The sequence below is a fragment of the Anarrhichthys ocellatus genome, unplaced genomic scaffold, assembly GCF_004355925.1.
Source record: "Anarrhichthys ocellatus isolate YVR2014 unplaced genomic scaffold, GSC_Weel_1.0 scaffold83, whole genome shotgun sequence".
Taxonomy (NCBI): Eukaryota; Metazoa; Chordata; class Actinopteri; order Perciformes; family Anarhichadidae; genus Anarrhichthys; species Anarrhichthys ocellatus.
In genome coordinates, this window is record NW_022280113.1 from 187840 (window position 1) to 207484 (window position 19645).

The 19645-nt window shown below is 41.3% G+C and overlaps 1 long non-coding RNA gene across 1 annotated transcript; it reads right to left on the minus strand.

The window, feature by feature from the left end:
* Positions 1-3601: 3601 nt before the first annotated feature.
* On the minus strand, positions 3602-7638 carry LOC116398405 (uncharacterized). Its single transcript, XR_004213753.1, has 3 exons — positions 7585-7638; positions 7113-7282; positions 3602-3639 (listed from the first exon to the last, which is right to left on the minus strand). It is a non-coding gene; the product is annotated as an uncharacterized LOC116398405 (long non-coding RNA).
* Between the last annotated feature and the right edge of the window lie 12007 nt (positions 7639-19645).

A 19645-nucleotide genomic window follows, 5' to 3' on the forward strand; every position in this document is an offset into this window, starting at 1 on the left:
ATAGTGAAAAATGCCCATTATAGTTTCCCAGAGCCAAAGCTGACATATGTATATTGCTCATTTTGCCAACAATCCAGAAACAAAACATATTCTATTTACTTTAACTTTATTCAAGAAAACAAGCAACTATTCACATTCGAGGAGTTGCAACGAGGGAATGTTTGCTTCTTTTGCTTACAAATAAAATGGCGTAAATGATTTGGAGAGCTCACCAGGCCATTTTTAATTTAACTCAGCTGCCGCCTGGCAGCCACGGGGCATCCAAAGGGCTGAGTCACTCGCCGAACTGAAGATATGCCAAGAAGAACAGACAGGGGGAAAGCCCAGGCCTCTCCCTCCGCAGCAGGGGAATCACTCCTCATTACATGTGGACGCGGTTTATTGGGTCACCTCCATTCTCGTGGCCTGCTTGTTGGAGCATGGTGGTGGGGGAGGCAGCTGGATTAGCATGATGGTGTGAGCACACTGTGTTACCCGGGGTGGGGGGGGGTGATGTACAGTCTTTCAAAACAACTGAACCAGCTTGCCTGACTCGATTAGAGGGAGTCCATGTTACTCTTGAAATGCAGCGTTGTGTTAGAAAATCATTGAATATCGTGGCCAGTGGGCGTCACTGACATGTCCTGGGGGTGTGTTCACTAACTGTCGTGTGTGCTGTTGATGTCGTAATCTGCTGGGAGGCAGCAGCCAAACCTCTGCATGAACACTTTCGGATTAAGGAATGAATCTAGTATTTAGTATCGTTACTATACTCTGGTGAATAATAGAGATTGACAGTGCGTGTGCCTGCTGTGTCTCGTCCCTTATGAACATTGGTTATGTGCGGCAACGACTTCTATCGGGCTGCTCACCGCTGCCTTTCCCCACAGTCTCATTTCCTCCATCACAGAGTCAACCCCAGGGTCAGCTCTCATGATGCTCATACATGACCTGACCTATTAGGAGGAAGCTCCTCTGTGTGTCGCTGCTCATTTCCTGGAGTGGCACCCCGATGCTGAGAGAAGGGAACAAAGATATCATGCCAGCTCAAGGGACAACTTGCTGTTCTCACAACCTCTCCGAGCCACCTGACACAAAAACACAACCTGTAAACCAGTGGAGAGAGAGTGTAGGCGTTTGCAGCTGTGTGCATCTGAGGGGTTTGGTTAAGAGTTTTGAGGAGCGTTATTGTTGCAGTGTGTTAATTGCCTGTGAGTGGCATCTTCTCTGACTTTTGCTCTCACTGCGGGAGGCTGCTGCTCGCTGTATCAACCTGCTGCTGATTATTTGGGGTTCTTGTCTCCACAGAAGCACATTTATGTGCAGGCATTTCTGTCGACAGAAGACGGAGAGTTGTTAAGAGGATGAAAGAAATATATATCATTTATTTCATTCTGCTTGGACAAATTGTCTTCCTCCAGTAAAAGCGAAGGTTTCCTGTCAATTACATCAATTAATTGCCAATCTTGTAATGCAACACAGAATGTACATTCGTCATTGTTTACCAAATCAGTATTGACTACTGCGTTCACTTGCTAATGGGGATACAAACCAATGCAAACAGTTATATAAATTAATTTATTCCTATGAATAAAAGAAACAATACATACTGAAAACATTTCGGTCTGTGTTTCCATTTCACCTGCAGGACTACTGTATGAATAATGTTGAAAAAGCTGGCCCGTGGTTGAACCTTATTTGTGACCCGTGTTTTATTCTATAGTAACATGTATACATACATTACACAAAGCCTACAAGCTACTGTGAGTCATGACGGATAGCTTCAAAACAGGTCACAATATTTACTTGATGTCCGAATACCCTGCATCCTTTTACCGCCAACAGTCAACAACAACAACTATAATCAGCTTCTCAAGAGCCAATGAGTTGTGTTCTGCTCCTTTGATTCCTCACGGCCCTCGCTCAGGGTTTTATATTGAATCTCAAAGTCAGGTGGAGATATGATTAAGTCTGCAGTAAAAGTGAGCTGCCCCAGTGATTGGGGAAGAAAGACAGCCCTGTATTAGAGTCTCAGTCCCTATCTCTATCTCTGTCTCTCTCTCTCTATCTCTGTCTCTCTCTCTCTCTTTCTTTTTTGAGTCCATTAGGAATCATGGCTCTCTCCCCCATCATTAGATTAACTCCCATGGTCTGCCAGAGTGCGCAGGAAGACCACACTCATTACCCAAGCTGCTCTACTTAACCGAGCTCACAAAAGCCCCGCTTTCACCTTGTAATTTGAGTCAGAGAGGCTCATCAGGGGCAGGAGGCAACAGCGAGATATGGCAGAGCTGCTGCCGCTATCTGCAGATATGCGTGTTCTATACCGTCTTGATTACACAGGCGGATTCAGAGTGCACGCTTGGCAGAGACGATGTTCGTGGCGATGTATTTGGCACATTAGTTCCCCCAATAGTGTACCACGGCTGGAGGGATTTGGTACACACTTGTCACAATGGCAAACAGAGACAAATACGATAATAAAGCTCTAAATAGAGTAGATGCGTAACACTCCCTGTCACAGTGGTGGTTTTGGTCCCTTTTCAAAATAACTCTGTGGCCTGTTGGTCCCAGCGGAACATAAATTGAATGCACACTGGTATCCACAGGACAACAAACAGGATAACAACCTTATTATCAATAAGGATTCAATCATTAATGTAATCAGAGGGGAAATAAGATCTCATCTACGGGCAAAGGAAATGGTCCAGCTCATAGAGGGATGAAAACCCGCATTCATTGCTGAGATCCTGTACATACGTAGGCTTGAATAGTTATTTTATATGATTTGTGCATCCTTCCACATGCTTGATAATCCACGTGCAGAGAGTAAAATGTCAAATGATTCAAAAGATTAACCCTGGTAGCTTCTTTCTGTGCTAATGACAGCGTGGGTGTGGATCCCCCCCCCCCCCCTTCAAATATAGACAACAGGACGTGTGCATCACAGACAACACTCGTTTATTTCTAGTCATTAGCAGAGTATTTAGGACAAAATGTTAGCAGTCATTCCAGGAGAAGCTCAAGTTGGAAACTACTTTTCGTCGCTTACAGGACAGTTAAGTAAAGATACACTCAGGTGTGAAATTACTTCCCTCTCATGAATGTCATACAACAGCTTATGGGAACAGATCATTGCGTGAGTGATTGAAGTGCTCAGGTTTGCGAAGAAAACTGGGGTTGTTGCAATTTTCTTGCTCGGGACACAAAGACACAGCACTGAAGGCGCCTAATCTCAACTGTAAATGTTTAAAACAATCGATAGGAATGGTTTGAAGTGTGTTAGTTGTTCTGCTGCCAAATAGTTTAAGAACATCTAAAGCCGCCTCTGTGGATCAGCTGGTCGACTGCAGAGAGACCTGGTGTGGTTCAAAGACGATGGAGGACGACTCTCTGGGCTGTTTCCACCGACGAGGATATTTCTCCAGCAAAGCATTCTGGGAACAGGTAAGTTAGTTTGACACTTCACTGTTCACAATGAGCTATAGACGGCCACATTCAAAAACACAAGTATCATCATTTAGAATTATCATAACAACTTTGTAGATAATTGACTAATCTATCTAGTCACACTACTACACGTGGTATTCTTTTAAAAAAATGACTCGCCAGCTGTCTCTCCATGGATCTGAGGACACCTTCCACATCTGCAACCCACATCTGTGTGGAAACGAGAGAAAGAGAGAGAGTGACAAGTGAAGTATTTCATCATCAGGAGAGAGATGTTGCAAAGCGGAATTGGATATTGCACCTTTTGATCACAGCAGACCCACCTCTGAGCGAACAGAGTAGTTTCATATTCAAGTCGATGGAATATTAAGCAAGCTACAGGAAGTGCTCAGCCTGACTGGACTTCTACCAGACAGGTTGGTTAGTTTTACTTTCCAAGGACAGTTCTAATTGATCAATGTAAATGCTGTAAAAGACACAGAGTTAGCTTTTGGACAGATGTTTGAAGGAACCCTTAATTCAAATGAAATGAAAGGCTCTGAAACATATTTTCTCAATCAGCTTCTTGTCACTAGTGATAAGGTCCTACATGAAGACAATATTTTCAGAAAACGTTAGAACGGTTTCAGTTTCTTTACATGAGAGATTTCTGTATTTGTGTTTTTGTCTTTGCTTTTCTCGCTGGTTTAAAGTGGGTGTGGCAATGTTGGAAAAAGGTGATTTTTTTGTGGAACAATGATTTTTTGTGGAACAATGAGAGTTTGGCGACATTTTCTGGAACAATATTTAAAGAGCTACATCAGTTCTATTTGGAAAATATGTTTAGCATCCTAGAAGACAAAAACATTTTTTATTTCTATTTAATCTTATTGTTCAAATTTCACAGAATATATATTGTATAAAATTGTGTTTTATATTAAATGGGCCTAGTACCGCGTATACCTCTTTATTGTGCATTCAATACTAAGCTATTCAAATAATACACAGGTTCATATATTCATGTCTTTATTTTAAACATGTGCAAGGTACAGTGAGTAGGGTGGCTGTGCCACTGCCATTTAGAAACATACCTTGTCAACTGATACCAATGCCAATATCAACATTCTCTGTCAATTGCATGATAATCATGCATATAAGCTATTCAAATAGATGTTTTCATTTTAAACATAAATGTAGAAACGAAAAATGAGTGATGGCCTATTAGTGCCACTGCCATGCATAAAGATACCTGTTATCTTTCATACAATACTGAACAATTTTTTTTTTTAATTGTCTCATCAACCAAATATTTCGCGGACCCCCTGTTGAAGACCTCTGCCTTAGAGTACAACTACAACTACTATTTGAATACTGGTGGTATCATAACAAAGGTAACACTTGTGAGATTTCTGCAGAGATGTAAGCATCATCATATGTGCTTGGGTCAGAGTGAATGAAGATGGAAAAGATTTAATTTCTAACCTAACTGTACAGTTTTAGAGAGAATATCCCTTTTGAATGATGCAGCCGCAGCCCAAATCCTCCAGCAAACCAAATCCCATATCTGAACATTGCCTGTGCACAGACTGATGCTAATAAAGTGAAGCAGAGCAAAGTTGGAGAGGTTTTAGTAGAGGTGCGCGTGTGTCTGTGTGTGTGTCTGTGTGTGTGTGTGTGTGTGTGTGTGTGTGTGTGTGTGTGTGTTTTCACATGGAAGGCTGATGATAGGCTGTTGAATGCTGGAAGAAGGCTGAGTGTAAATGTTGAACTTGAGAGTATTTCCTAATTGAAAGCAAAGAAAAGAACGACACTGAAGGACGTTTTCTCTCTTCTTCCGACTTGCTTCGGCAGTTTGATTGACAGATGGTTTATCCAATCACCTGCCACGTATTTTTGGAAAGTGCCTGCCCTTTTCCAAACAGTTTCCAATGACGACTTCTCAGATGGTTCTGTATAAAAATCCATCTATCGGGTTCGGTTAATGCGTGCATGCACCGCGTGTTTTTGATACGTGCTCCTTTTGTTGCTTGTTGTTGGAATTATTTAGGTAAAAATGATAATCATGAGCTTTTAGCTGAACTTCTTCCCGTTAGATCGGTATGCAGGATGAATATGTTGCTAGATGTCCTCCTCTTGTGTTATCGGGTGTTGTAGCGCTCGGTTTCCTAATCCAAAGGCTGCAAAATCGTGTTTTTTGTTTAAAAGCTTCATATGGATTGTAACTCCCTCATTTACTATTTGTAAATTTGATTGAGGGAAATAGCTGCCAGTTTACACTCATTAAACAATATTCATGGATGAGATCCTGGACAAGTTTTTCCCTTTCAGACGAAGATGTGCTGAATATAAACTGAATATAAACTTTTAAGAGAGGCCTCAGAACGTCCATATGGTACCTATATGTAAAACAAATGCACTTCCAACAATTTTATTATTAATTAATCCCAAGTTATACTACTTCCTGCACTAAACACTGTCACTGAACTAGTTGTTAGTCCATCATTGGGTCGATCAGTCTTTTCTTATGCCTTTTTCATACTGAATGAACTTTTTTCTAAAGGATTTCTGAACTCATCTCTGGTCAGATTTAAGGTGGTGCTTTTGTGTGATTCTTGGTGGAGAAACTGTCCGTTAGATCAACTAATTGATTAGTAGAGCAGGGTGCTGAACCATCCGTCAATGAGGTGCTGACCTGCAACCTTTTTTGGAAGGCGGCAAACAAAAACAAAGTTAGTGATGGCAATAATGTCATAGCCAAATCCTCTAGTGAATGACATGACGGCTGTCTGTCAGGCTCTCAGGTGCATAGTTATTTAGTTTATTTTGGATATTTACTTTCCAGATTAATGAAAAATTCACACACGGCTGGAGAGCAGTTTGTGCCGACAGGCAGGTTTGTCCTTCTTTGTGTTGTATTTACTAGGAGCACAGCATGGTTTGATGGTGTTTGATAATGACTTCATTAAGAAGCTAATTAATACAGTAATTAGTACAGATTTTTATGTCAGTTTCACTTCTAAACTTATCTATCAAAAAGCATGAAGGAGATGCAGATCACCTGGCCTACAGGGAAAACCACTGGTGTCAAAGTCTTTTAATGTGTCACAGCTCTGCTAATTCTGTCCTGTCACTCTATCTCTCACTCACCTAATCAGCTCATTCAGTGCACCTGTTAGTCACACCCACCTCATCAGCTCAATCACTCTCACCTGCTCACTCTGCATCTGGTCATGTTTGCATTTGAGTCCTCCACCACACCCCGTGACAAAATGTGTCATCATATGTTGTCCCACACGCTACATGTAGAAGGCCATACAATATATAAGCAAATGTATAACACTAACAAGCTCCGTGCATTACTTGCTGGTAAAACCTTATTGATGTTTTTTTTTTGTAAAACAAAATACAAACGCATACAGTAATTGAGCGATTACACAAGAGATGCAGCACAGTTTAGAGATAAGTAAAGGAGCACTGACATTGATTGATCTGCTGGACACCACCCAGAGGCATCGGACAAAGGAAAACATAATAGACTGTCTGAATGAGTTAGTATTGACTGCACCGGGAGACAACAGGCGGCTCTGAGCTCAGTTAAATGAGCAAGAGCTGTAAGAAAGGCCGTTGCTAGAAAACAAGACCACAACAAGTTTAGACGGAGAGAGCGGGCGCAGAAGCGGTTCAGACGTTAGAGAAGTTCTTACTCTGTGGTTTTGTCTCTTCTCTATGCTCCAGTCTCGCACGTCCCTCCAGTGCTCTGGCAAACGTGCGTCCGTTGCCCGGCCGTCTCCTCTCCCAGCCATGATGTCCCCTCCACACAGCGTGTCACTGCACCGACCACGTCCGCCCCCCCTCGAGGGTCCAACACAGTTTCCTACAAAGTAACATGAGCCTAGAATCTGATACTCTTCAACACAGAGCAGGTGGTAACGGTGTGCAGCGGGATCTCTGCTGCTCGTAAGGTTTAGAGTATGAGTGTAGATGTAGAGGTCAGACTACAGTCCCATTATCAGGCCAATAAAAGCTGATAAAACACATCTTTAAATGCTGGATTACCTTTCACTGCAGTGTTTCTGGTAAATGTTCCAGCTGGCATTGTGTTGAATACAATAGAGGATACCAGTGTGCAGGGCACAGGTTTGGTTATATGTGGCAGTCAGAATAATGAACATGTACCTGAGTTTGATCTGAGTTTGAATTGAGTTTGATCTGGAGGCTGAATATCTGTGGAGAGACAAAACACGTTCATGTTTTAGACTGAATGTGGTTTCAGTGTTACATGAGTTAGATGTTACGCTGTTATCAGTGTGCACACTGCTATTTTACCAAATATTTCAGATGTTGACATGACAGAGACACTTCGCTTGTGGGTGGACAAAATAACAGAAACACTTAACAATGCTGTCCATTTCCTTTTATGAAGTAAATAGAAACGCAATTGCAGTAGATTCTACAAAACTAAACTTAATGAACTGGTAAGTCAGTGTAAATACATTTTATCCACCTATTGGATAATATTACTGTGTCAACTGGATAGACTTATTATTTTATTGTCGCCCAGACTGAAATTTAGGTGAAATAAGAACGACAATAGGCCTACTGTCTAATTTTCTGTCACTGTGAGACGATGAGGGACGACTGCTGTAATTAGCTTCATCAACAGCTTGACATATTTAGAGTCTTATACAAACTGCCCCCAAGAAGATTTGTGAATCACCTCGCCTTCTTTGAAAACAGGGAAAGTCTAAATGTGAAGGCGTTGACTACATGTAATTCAGAGTAGTGATTAAGCTGTTGGTCCAGCTCACAAAGGCTCTGATAAAATCCCCTGACCTTGGGGAAGGGATTGATGACACAAGACAACAGTATAGTAATCATTGTTTACCTGAGGTGGATGCCTGGTAACACACGGAGCGTCACTCCTCTCAGTCTTTGCTGCACTGCACACTTGGTGCCTCATTCTCCCCCGAGTCTTTGGGATGGCTGAGAGGAGGAGGAGATGGAGGAGGTCAGAGTGGTCAGAACTGTGTGTTATCCGTGGACTAAGATTATAATTGGCTTGGATGAAGCAGAGAATGATGGGAAACACTTGTGAAGCTGACGAGTGAGGGGATGGCGGTTTTTAAGTCAGGGAAAGCAATCTGCTGCCACATGGAGAGAGTGGGGTTACGCCTCACACTGTCTCAGGCAAACAGAGAAGTGTTGGTCAGTGTGTGTTGTGGGTGTGTGAGTCTGATATTTATTTTAGCATCCCTTCAACAAAGCCTTTTAATGACTTGAATAGCAATGCAGAGTGAAAATGTTCCTGTTTTCAAGTGCTTTATTCTGCACTTTCATGTTATTCCTGCAGTGTGTAAAGCGGTGCAGCTAGCTGGCACAATGACTCAGTGAGCGCTCACGGAACAAATTGGATTCCCCGATGATGTTTTTTCATAATATAATTGTTTTTGTCTACTCCCTGAGCAACCACTAGGGGTGCAACGGATCATGAAACTCACAGTTCGGATGCAATCACGGTTTTGAGTCACGGATCTGATCAGCACAAAATAAAAATGGGAGCAAATATAACATTTAGAGATGCACCGATGATTGAATTGCCCATCATTTGCAACCACTATCTTTCCCGTGTCGAGGTCCGATTCAAAAATGATTTTGCGGGAATGATATTACACCATAAACGTGCCCATGAAGTTTTGGCAGGTGTGTACAATTTGCCCTTTTTTGCGTGTTATTGCAATTATCCCATGTTGCAAAGCGTAAATGCGCTCGTAGAGTCTGTGACGTCACCCATAGGTTTCAGGAGAGGTGTTGTGAAGCTCAAAGGGAGTGGCTCCGGCCGCCGCCATCTTGGCAGTGACAACACAGCCTAACTTTAAAAATTGGTAAAGAGGTATATCGTTGGTGATGCTGAGACACAACTGTCATTGCATCAATTTACAGTCAACCCTTATTAACGCGCTTCTGTTACCGCCAACTCTCTGAAGAAGCTTATAGTTCACAGCACTGATCTTCTTGAATTGGTTTGGTTTTGCAACAAGGCCCATTTGCTTGGCAGCGAAGTGAGGGCCTTTCACCCTTTGCGGGTGCTTTAAGAATTTCACGGTTTCTTTCTGTCTTATTTGCGTAGGTTTAGCGACTGCTAAAGCCTCGCAATCCTTTTGTGAATTCGCCCCTTAGTCTTGTTCAGCTGTAAATCATCCAACTCAAAACACACTGTAGAAATAGGTCCAGATGTAGATACAGTATGTCTGGACGGCAATATGTTTGTCTATAAATGTAATTGTTACTTGAGTGTCATAACAACAGGGATAATTCTTAACTTTCATCACTGCATATTTCTGATAAAAATAACCAATTCTCTAACATTGGAAAGCTTTTCCATTTTTCCTTTCATCAAGAAATATCCGTCTTTGTTTCTTAATGCTGCATTTATGATTCAACCTTTCAGCAGCTCAATACAGTATAATTATTTGTCATCTGTTTATTTAGTTGAATGTCAAAACAAATGGATGGTTATTACCGGATCTGCCTGTGTAATTAAGTAAACTATCAGTTTGGATCTGTGGCGTTTTATGAGAAAAACTGTGTTCCTGAGAAAATGTAAAGTCTTAATCCAACACATACAATTTGTTCAACCACAGCTATATTAAGTATCCCGATCTTGTACTAAACTCCTCCTGAGACGTCATATTAAAGACATATGTCAGTTTATTATACAACAGCATGTCATTGTGCGTCATAAATTTGATTGACAGCCAAGAGTCAAGTGTATGTTCTTTAAAACTATTATGTTTTAATTAATGTATTTAAAACAACCTTCATAAAGGGCATTTTAAACCAGCATCAGCTTTTTTTTCGTCAGTGTTACTGCGGCTCTCAACATATTAATCTTGGCATTTGCAATCAGCACCAGTTTCTAGTCGGCTCAGAATAGCATCCAGCTCTCGGAGATTCCCCTTCAGTGACAAAACAGTCATTGTGAGGCTGACTAATCCAGAAAGACAAAAACATTTCCCAGTGTTCAGCTGGTTTCCCAGCACACACCACCTTAAAATTAAGCAAGCCCCAGAGCGGGGCGTTTTTCACACCACATAATTGCTTTGTTTGTCCGAAGATGTTGAATGTCCTAATGAGCACCAAGGAGGTCGAAGGATAGACCCTGCCCGGGGGGGTCGAGAGCCTGAAGGACAATGACTCATGTAGTGCTCTCTACTTTGTCATGCTCCGGCATTAGACATGGATCTCCAATGGAGGCGCTGCACCTCATTACACATAATTGTGTGGAGAGATCAATATCTGACAACCTGAGGATGATGACATCTAAAGCAATTTATTCTCAAACAGTGCGAAGATCTCGGCACAACCAGAGCACCGGAAGAAAGCAAAGCCATGTTGCTGTATTCAGCGATAAATGAAAGAGTTCAACATAAAGCTTTCAACTTGAACCTCCAGTTACTGAGTGTTAAAAGCTGGACCAGACAGAAGGTGCATGGTTTTATACACTGCTTATGAAATTACTGTTGAAGGCCGGAGATGCTACTTGTAAAGAATTCCTGTAATCATGAAGGAGTTTTTGATCCAGAAACAACACAAAGAAATCACAAAATAGGACTTTGTTGGGCTGGTTTACTAGAATGAAATCATTGTCAATTGTTTTTTTGTATTTTTATAAAAGAACAAAGGCTCTGCTGCAATTAAAAAGAACAAGTGTCAATACCTCAAACACGAAGGTACCCTTCTTAGTGACTCACAGGCTCAGACTTTACGTTTCATGATTTACATATTACAGATTTTTGACACTAGTTAAGACTAAATTTGACAGTATTTAGGAAAATAATTATACTAATTTAGAATTCACCCCCACAATTACAAACCTTGCAAGAAAACATAATTTAGAAAGATTAAACAACCATAAAATATAATTGGACAGTCAAATGAATAAACAAAGTAAGATCATTTGTGATTTGGAGTTTGTTTGGTGGCTGGGGTTCTGCTTGGGAAATTTAAACGGCAATAGCCCTGCTAGTACAAGACTTACAACTTCAATAACAATCATTCATTTAGTGTAATCATAATTACGTAGAGGCATATTTTACTGCATCTTCAATAACCTCCAGAACATATTTCCTCAGTGACCAGAAGCAGTTCAACAAAAATACTTTGAAGTAGTCTGAGTCAAGTCTCCAGTCTACAGCTCTGTTATAAAGTTTTACCTTTAAACTAAATTAACTTATATTATGGCAGGGACATGAATGAGTAGTAACACCCTGCCCTGCTTAGATAAAGGTTTACAAAAGCAACAACAACTCACGTCCTCTTGTCTCGGCTGACGAAATGCCGGCGCAGTACTAGAGCGAGAGTGGAGAGAAACATGATGGTGGTGCACATAGTCCCCGGAGACCACCGCCCTGCAGCCAAAAAGACAGCAGGGTCAACATGAACCATCCATAGTGAATCCACTCACCACAGAGGAGGAGGAACAGAGAGGGATTAGTCAATCCCAGATTAGAAAAGATGACATGGCGCATTATTGAGACACAGCATTGCCACACACCTAAACTGTGTTGTGATGTATGTGCATATTTACTGCGTAATCTCCAATGAAAGTCAACTGCCTTCAGGTTTTTTTTTTTTTTGACAGAGCCACCCGAGTTTACTTCGGCATCTTTTTCTGCCATTTACAATATTTTCCTGTTGTAACATTTCCTGTCATGACAGACCTTGTTGTTCCCTGACTGGTCAGCAGTCACCTGATCATCACCTGCCCCTCGTCCCCCTAATCATACACCTAGTATTATATGTTTGATGTGCCTCTCATTCATGTTCATATTGTAGTTCATAATATATCATAATTGCCATGACTGTATGACTGTAAAAGGCGTTCATGTCAACATCCAAGTCTAAGTATGATGCTCTGATTTTATTGGAAAATTGGTAAACAACTCTACAGCCATGCCAGAGGCTCTGCGAAGCTGTGCTTTGAGCTAAGTGGTAACGATGGCATGCTAATATATGCTCACAGTGACAGTGCTAACAGACTGATGTTGAGCAGGTATAATGTTTACCATGGTCACCATTTTAGTTTAGCAGGTTAGCATGCTAACGTTTTCAAAGCAGCACCAAACACAAAGGCAGCTGAGGCTGATGGGAATGTCATTCGTTTTGCATGTATTTGGTCATAAACCAAAGTGTTGGACCAATTGTAATTTTTACTTGATGGTGGCACTAGATGAGTCTACAGTTCACCAAAGTTAAACCAGAGGGGGGCTTGAATGTGTATGCTAAATGGTGTGGCAATCAATCCAACAGTTGTTAAGACATTTCACTCTAAACCACAAGTTAAGCTCCTGGTGGCGCCACAGGACTATTCACTAGATTAAGTTACGGTCTAAGGATTCATTGTCTGGGGACCATGAATGTCTGTAGTAATTGTGTGCCAATCAGTCATGTAGTTGTTGAAATATTAAGGGAAAACTTTGACCTACTGTTCGCACTAGAGAAAAAGTCAGTGGCTCGCCAATCTTAAGATTCATCCTCAGGGGAAGATGAATTCATGTGCTGTTCATACAGCGTGCTCTCTGACAAAGTAACCTCATGTTGTAAATCTGTGTATGATTGAAGATGAGCTGCTGCAGCATTTTTAGCCGCATTAAAATCTGTATCCCACTCATATACTTGTGAATGATGACCAGTGGTAAGGGGAACAACAACAACCTGGCAACATAATGAGGGTGGCTCCACAAACACACGAACACACACACAAATTAAATCCTAAACCTCCCCATTCTCTGTCTCATTAGCCTGGAGTTATGGTTCTTGCAGACAGCAGGACGTGGATTTTCCCAAGCCAGTGATGAAATTCACAGCAACGGCATCGGTGACTCTGCTGTCACCGCTCTGTCACGAAAACCTCTGGTGCATGGACGGCCGACAGATGGAAGTTCACACAAGTGGCTGTCAGGAATGTCAAGTTGCAGCGATGTGGCTGTGCATCTCATCTGCAGCTTTGAGACGAGCTCTCGCCGCCTAATTGGAAAATACTTCAGGCTCCCTCTCCAGCTTTGTGTTGATGGAAAGCTGCACGGACTCACCAATGCCTAAAAATGAGGGGGATTAAGTGTCACAGAGCTGTTATTTGTGTTGAACTGCGCGTGCTGGCCGGCTTAGCCGTGCTCTGGGCTTGTTTGACTGATAGAATTAAGGGATTTATTGGCGCAAATTTACAAACATTTTGAACAGTTACCTCCTGGGCCCCTAAATTTCAGTAATTGTGTTCAAATAGTTCATTATATGGACGATGTATGCGAGAAGTGACCTTCTATTCGAGTCTGTATAGTTCTATCCTGCAGAAGTATCTCGACATCTATTGGATGGGTTCAAGTGAAATGTGGGCATTCATGTTTCTCCCACGATCGGCTCTAACATCTTTGGTGATCCTCTGAGTTTTCATTTTGTCCAATACTTTACTCAAAACCTGCAAAACTAATGACATTCCCATCAGCCTCAGCAGTGCTTTGTGTTTAGTGCTAACTAGCAAATGTTAGCATGCTAACATGCTAAACAAAGATGGTGAAAATGGTTAGCATAATACTTGCTTTACATTAGCATGTTAGCACGCTGATGCTGGTGTTCAGCTCAAAGCCGCCCTGTGCCTAAATACAGAATACCAGGAGTTTATATGATTTGCCCTGTATACCCGTACAGATGATTAAAGTACTCTTACTAATGGGACCTAATGGGGAATCAAAATGTTTAGACACCCACAGCCTCCTGAGAGGACAGTTACACACCTGTATAGGTGAACACTGGTGTACACGGCCTGAACCAAACCAGCCTTTGCTGCCATGCAATTTCTTTTGTTGACACGCGGTATGCATTTAAAAGAAAACGACACTGAGATTTAAGACATACTATAAGCATGCAACATGTAGTTTCACCTCCTTTAAGCTTCTTAAAAGCTGCATGTTTTTGCGAACACTTGCGGGACAGTGGAAGAATCTACAAACCGAACATTCATCTCATACTGTTAATACATGCTATGCTAGCGAGCAGATGCCTATTTACACATCCAGCAGATTCAGAGCAACATTAGCATTCATTTGAAGTTGTGTTTCGGCCAATGCAATGCAACAGGGAACAGCGTCCTGCTGAGACTGGAGACAAAGAGATTGGTGAGACTGAACCAAACAGTAACAGGTAAAGTGAAAACAATGCTGTCGTGCTCCTCAAAGTTAACCGATTATTAGCCTCTTTGTGTCCTCTAAGAGCAAAGTAGACTTTGTCCAGGTGGGTTGATGAGCCCATGGTGCCAGCGTTCTGGGAAAATGTGTCGCCACGTTGAGGAGTCAGTGTCCTGTGGACCACGCTGTACAGTTGTTGTAGAACGACTCTATTTTAAGACTCTTATGGTGTTTAGTTGCATTATTCCTATTAGTCGAGCCAGGCATCAAGACAATAAATGTTATATCCTGAATATTATATTTAATCCTTTCAGCGCTACATTTTTAACCCAACCAGTAACCCAGTGTGAAAAATACTGAAAATACAATTACTCAGAAATACAGTGTGTATGAATTCCTTTTATGAAAGCAAAAGTATTCAAAAACTTCCCAGCATTCAGAAAGCAGATATAACCGAGTTGTCTTTGATGATAAGATGTACTCTTTGAATAAATTACTGTATGGATTGGAAATATGACTATCTTCCTCCCTGCATGAACCTCCCGCTGGAGCCATAGATAGAGTCTCGCCTGGAGCGCCAAGCAGCGAACGGGAAAACATTAATCATTGATTAGGAACATTTACATCTCATTCCATTTAATTATCTCTTGTTCCTGAAACAGTGGGACTGCCAAGCAGAGTATCTGCGACCGACTACCTGCTGGCAGGAGATATGAGCTGCGTTGGTATATCTGGGTCAAGTTCACCTTTTGGCTGAGGAGATTTAAAAAGAACATAAATTTAAAAACCAGGAATAGCCTGCAAAGACAAAAACATGCTGATTCGTCCTCAAAGAGCAAAATCATTTCCACAAAGATTAATAGAAGGATACATAGAAAAATGATCCATTCTCCTTAGTTTCTGCTGCCAGAGTCCTCACTAACACAGCAAAGTGGAGCACGTCACACCAGTTCTTGGATTTTTGCACCGGCATCAAGGGTGTCAAAGAACTGCTTTTAAAATACAACTGGTTTATAAAGCACTGAATGGTTTAGGGCCAAAAGACATCTTTGATATGCTGCCACGTTATGTACCATCCAGACCTCTAAAGGAGAAGCAGCATTCATTTTCTGAGCGCCACACATCTGCAACACTCTCAGTTATTATAAATTTAGCTTTAGATTACGGCCCACAACATACTGCATAAAAATGTTCCCAATTTAAGGTATCATCTTTTGCAGTAACTAAGGTTAGTTAAAAGGCACTCGTTAGAAATGCAGACAGTGTACATTATTATCATGTTGTTCCCAGGTTATTACCCTCTTATTTCCTAACTTCACATCTTCTTCTGTTGCACCTGCACGTCGTATCAGTATGTTCTGTACTGTTTAAAAAAATTGAATTGTAAATTGGGAAGAATTACTCTGGGTTGCAGGCCGTAATTCAAAGTTTCCCTCACTTTTCTGTTTGCCGATGCCTTCTATTATTTCTTTGTGGCTTTTTATTTATATCTCGCACTGCACTGTAATTTTTTCTTCTTCCGTGTAATTCTATTTTAGCTTATTCTTTTCTTCAGTTTTACACTTAATATTGTACATTAAACTGAGACTGACCTCCCACAAAAAAACAAAAAACATAATCAATCAACAAAACATTAGACTTTTAAATTGGAGACTGCTGTTTGTCTTGACCATGAACACAATCGTAGTCCCCAGAGGCCTAAAGCTTTGACGCTGTTTTCACAAATATGTCCAAAAATGGTTTAATCCATTGTTTGAAAAATATACACAATACCTGCAGTAACATCAGATAAAATGGTGTAACACATTTTAAGTGTAACTTCTTTTAGCCTGGTCTCTGTTAGTGATTGAGGAGCTGACTTTAATCATATACTCTTTCCATCGCTGCAGGTCACACTCGATATAAATGTGAGTGATAATGCAAACATATTTTTTGCAGGTGATGTAACCTAGATGTAACATTTCATGGTGAGCATGGATCTAGCAGCCAATTTCCTCTGAACAGACATTGTCATGTGTGCTCATCATTTCACCAGCGATATTTCTGATTCATTTTAGCCCGAACGTTGACACAAGGTCCTGAGGTCACTTGTTGGTTGTATGCAGTGAAAACATTCATCACAAGAACCTTCATCTGGTTCATCTATCTATGTATCAGATCTAATGTGTTCTCTTTAAAAAGAAAAACTCGGTCAGAGACAAATTTACAAGTATGTTTTATTGACGGTCATGATTCATTTTCACCAGGTCTGCGGAGGTACAAGTCTGTGGTAGGCTGTGCAAACATGCTCAAAACACTACAAAGCCACTGCACTCGCTCCCACCAACAACGCAGTACACAATGACATATTCATATAGAGTATTCAAATACATAGAATCCTTCGCATAGATACATATTTAGAAAAATATAAAGTCCTAACTTTTCAACTGATAGACAGAAACTATTGCACAACGAAAACCACATAGTTCCACATATATGCTGTGATGCCCTTATTTGAGAATGAGCGTGTGAAATTCTTTAATGAGCCAAGTTTGTCTAATTTTCGTAATTAAAAAATGATTGAAAATATATATTGGATTAGGTGCGTCTGTAGTACACTTGGCATGCGAGGACATGCCGAACTCACCCATTAAATGCAAGACCGTGTGTGTGTGTGTGTGTGTGGGAGTGTGTGTGAAAAGTGATAAAGAAAGCGAGTGACCGTTATTGGGATGTGTCTGCACATAATTGTGTGTGTGTGTGTGTGTGTGTGTGTGTGTGTGTGTGCTCATGGTGTGCTGCATAAGGACGAAGAGGGACACGAAACCTGCAGCTTAGCAAGAGCAACAGCACATCTCCGTTGTGTGTGTTTCACACCACACAGTGTGTAATAAACATGTCGGGGGAACAGAAATACTCGTGAACCCTCGGGCTGCTTGAGGTCTGACCTCAGAGGGACGCTGACGTCAGAAGAAAGGCAAAGAATAGGACTGGTGTGTATTTTGATACGGATCATTTATGGCTGACAACAGCTTTACTGCCTCCCGAGCTATTTGAGTCAAAGTGGAAATAGCTTACTTAGAGGTTAGTTTGACTCCTGTGAGTCACACACAGGAGTCACAGTAAGCTACATATCTATGTATTAGCTTACGACTCTCCAGTTGAACTTGAAAATAAACTCTTAGAGCTTAAACTTATTTTGAATGTGAACTGACAGTTTTTACAGATACTGAAGCCAAGCTGTAGTTGCAATTATGGTTTTAACCTTGTAATGATCACATGTTAAATTATCTTGTTAGCTCAGGATTTTTTTTATAGCAGCTTAATTATATCCTTATCGAACTCTAATATCAAGATAACAAGATACTTTGCTTTCCAGACACAAATGTGGATTAAACTATGACAATCAATGGGTACGAACTTTTGAGTCCAACCCAATCCAAAATATGAAGTATTTCGTGCACTTGAGTTCACTGTCAAGAGCAATGTGTTTTTGTGTGGCAGTTTGGGTTTAGCTTGCTTTTTTTCATTTGCATGACAGAGACATGCAGTTCTTAATTGTTCATGAATTTGTCCGCCTTCCAGAAGGAAAGCATGATAGGAAAAGTTTGGAAACCACTGGTCTAAGGCAAGACATAATGTGTAATTAAGGAGGAAGTCACTTACAAGTCACTTCCTCAAAAGTCACTTAAAACATTATGTCAATGTTTGAAGTGAACGAAAAACATTTTTAGAAATAATTATTGTGAATGGCGTGGTGGAGTGTTGAGTTTAAGACCATCTGTCCAGTCATAATTGTTTTTTGGTCTCAGTGACGCGACTCTAACGGAGGCAATGGGAAGTTACAGTAGATGAATGACCAAATGAGGATGAGAGGAGACTCATTACTTCCTCATTAATGCCAGATGCCGATGCCAAGGGGGGTCAGATGGGAGATACAGGACGTCACTGGAGCAGATGTAAACTGAAGATTGGATCAAACATCCATCCTAAACAGATTTACCGTGTATGTTTGGAAATTGACCAGAGAGAGACTCGCAGACGGGGACAGCCAGCAGGAGTGCATGATTACTGAGGCGCCGGTGACAAGAGGATGATGTTATGTAAGGTAAAGATAGTTAGTTTGACAGTATGCAGCAGGTTTGAGGGGGGGTGGGGCAGAAAACTGAATATGATGTCTGCATGTGAGAATGTGTCCAACATTCCCCTTGTCAAATATGAAGAAAGCATCCTGTCCATGTTAGAGCAAAGGCAGTATAATTTGCGCAATGCATTTTATGTATTTGGATGTAATTTCTTGTGTTAGACGGGTGAGAGATCTAAGGAAACAGACTGGTTGCACTTCTTAAGCTGACCTGTTTTCCGTAGACCTCCAGAGTGACTTTCTAAAGCTCTTAATGGAGCCTTTAATGCCTCGCATCTCTCTGATGGGGTTTAGAAGAGGTAAACCAACCGACAGTCCTGTAAATATTAGCACAGGGGAGGTCTTACAGCATGCCTGTGTGTGTGAGTGTGTGCATGTGCAGTTGCCTGATTGTGTCCACCTGATATTTTTTCCATCGCACATTCCCAATGTTTGCGTCATGAAAGTGATAGGCAAGAAGAAACTTAAAGCGTCGTTGCTAGTCCGAGACTTTCAGCAGAGAAAAGAAACAACCCTCTATCACACATCAGCAGACCGACGTGTCCATGAGTTGTAAACGAAGGCAGATAAGTATACACACTTGCCCACTGTACACTTATACAAACAACAGCTCGGTAAAGTTAAACAAGACATTAAGAGCACGCAATGCATCAATAGAGAGAGAAAGGGGCACAGGTCCCTTAAACATGAGGATATACTGTAGTAGGACACAAAGAGAATCTATTAACAGTCAGCAGCTCCATGGTCCCATAGCTGGGGCTCCAACAGCTAACGGCCCCCATCTCAGAGCCTGAAAATCACTTCTTGTCTAAAACACTTCTGAATCCCTTTCTCAAAATATCATGAGGTGTATTCATATGTGTGGCTTTGCCTGAAGATGCTGCAGGTTTCCACAGAGAGTAACTCTGAAGTAATAATCTGTCTGCCATCCCCA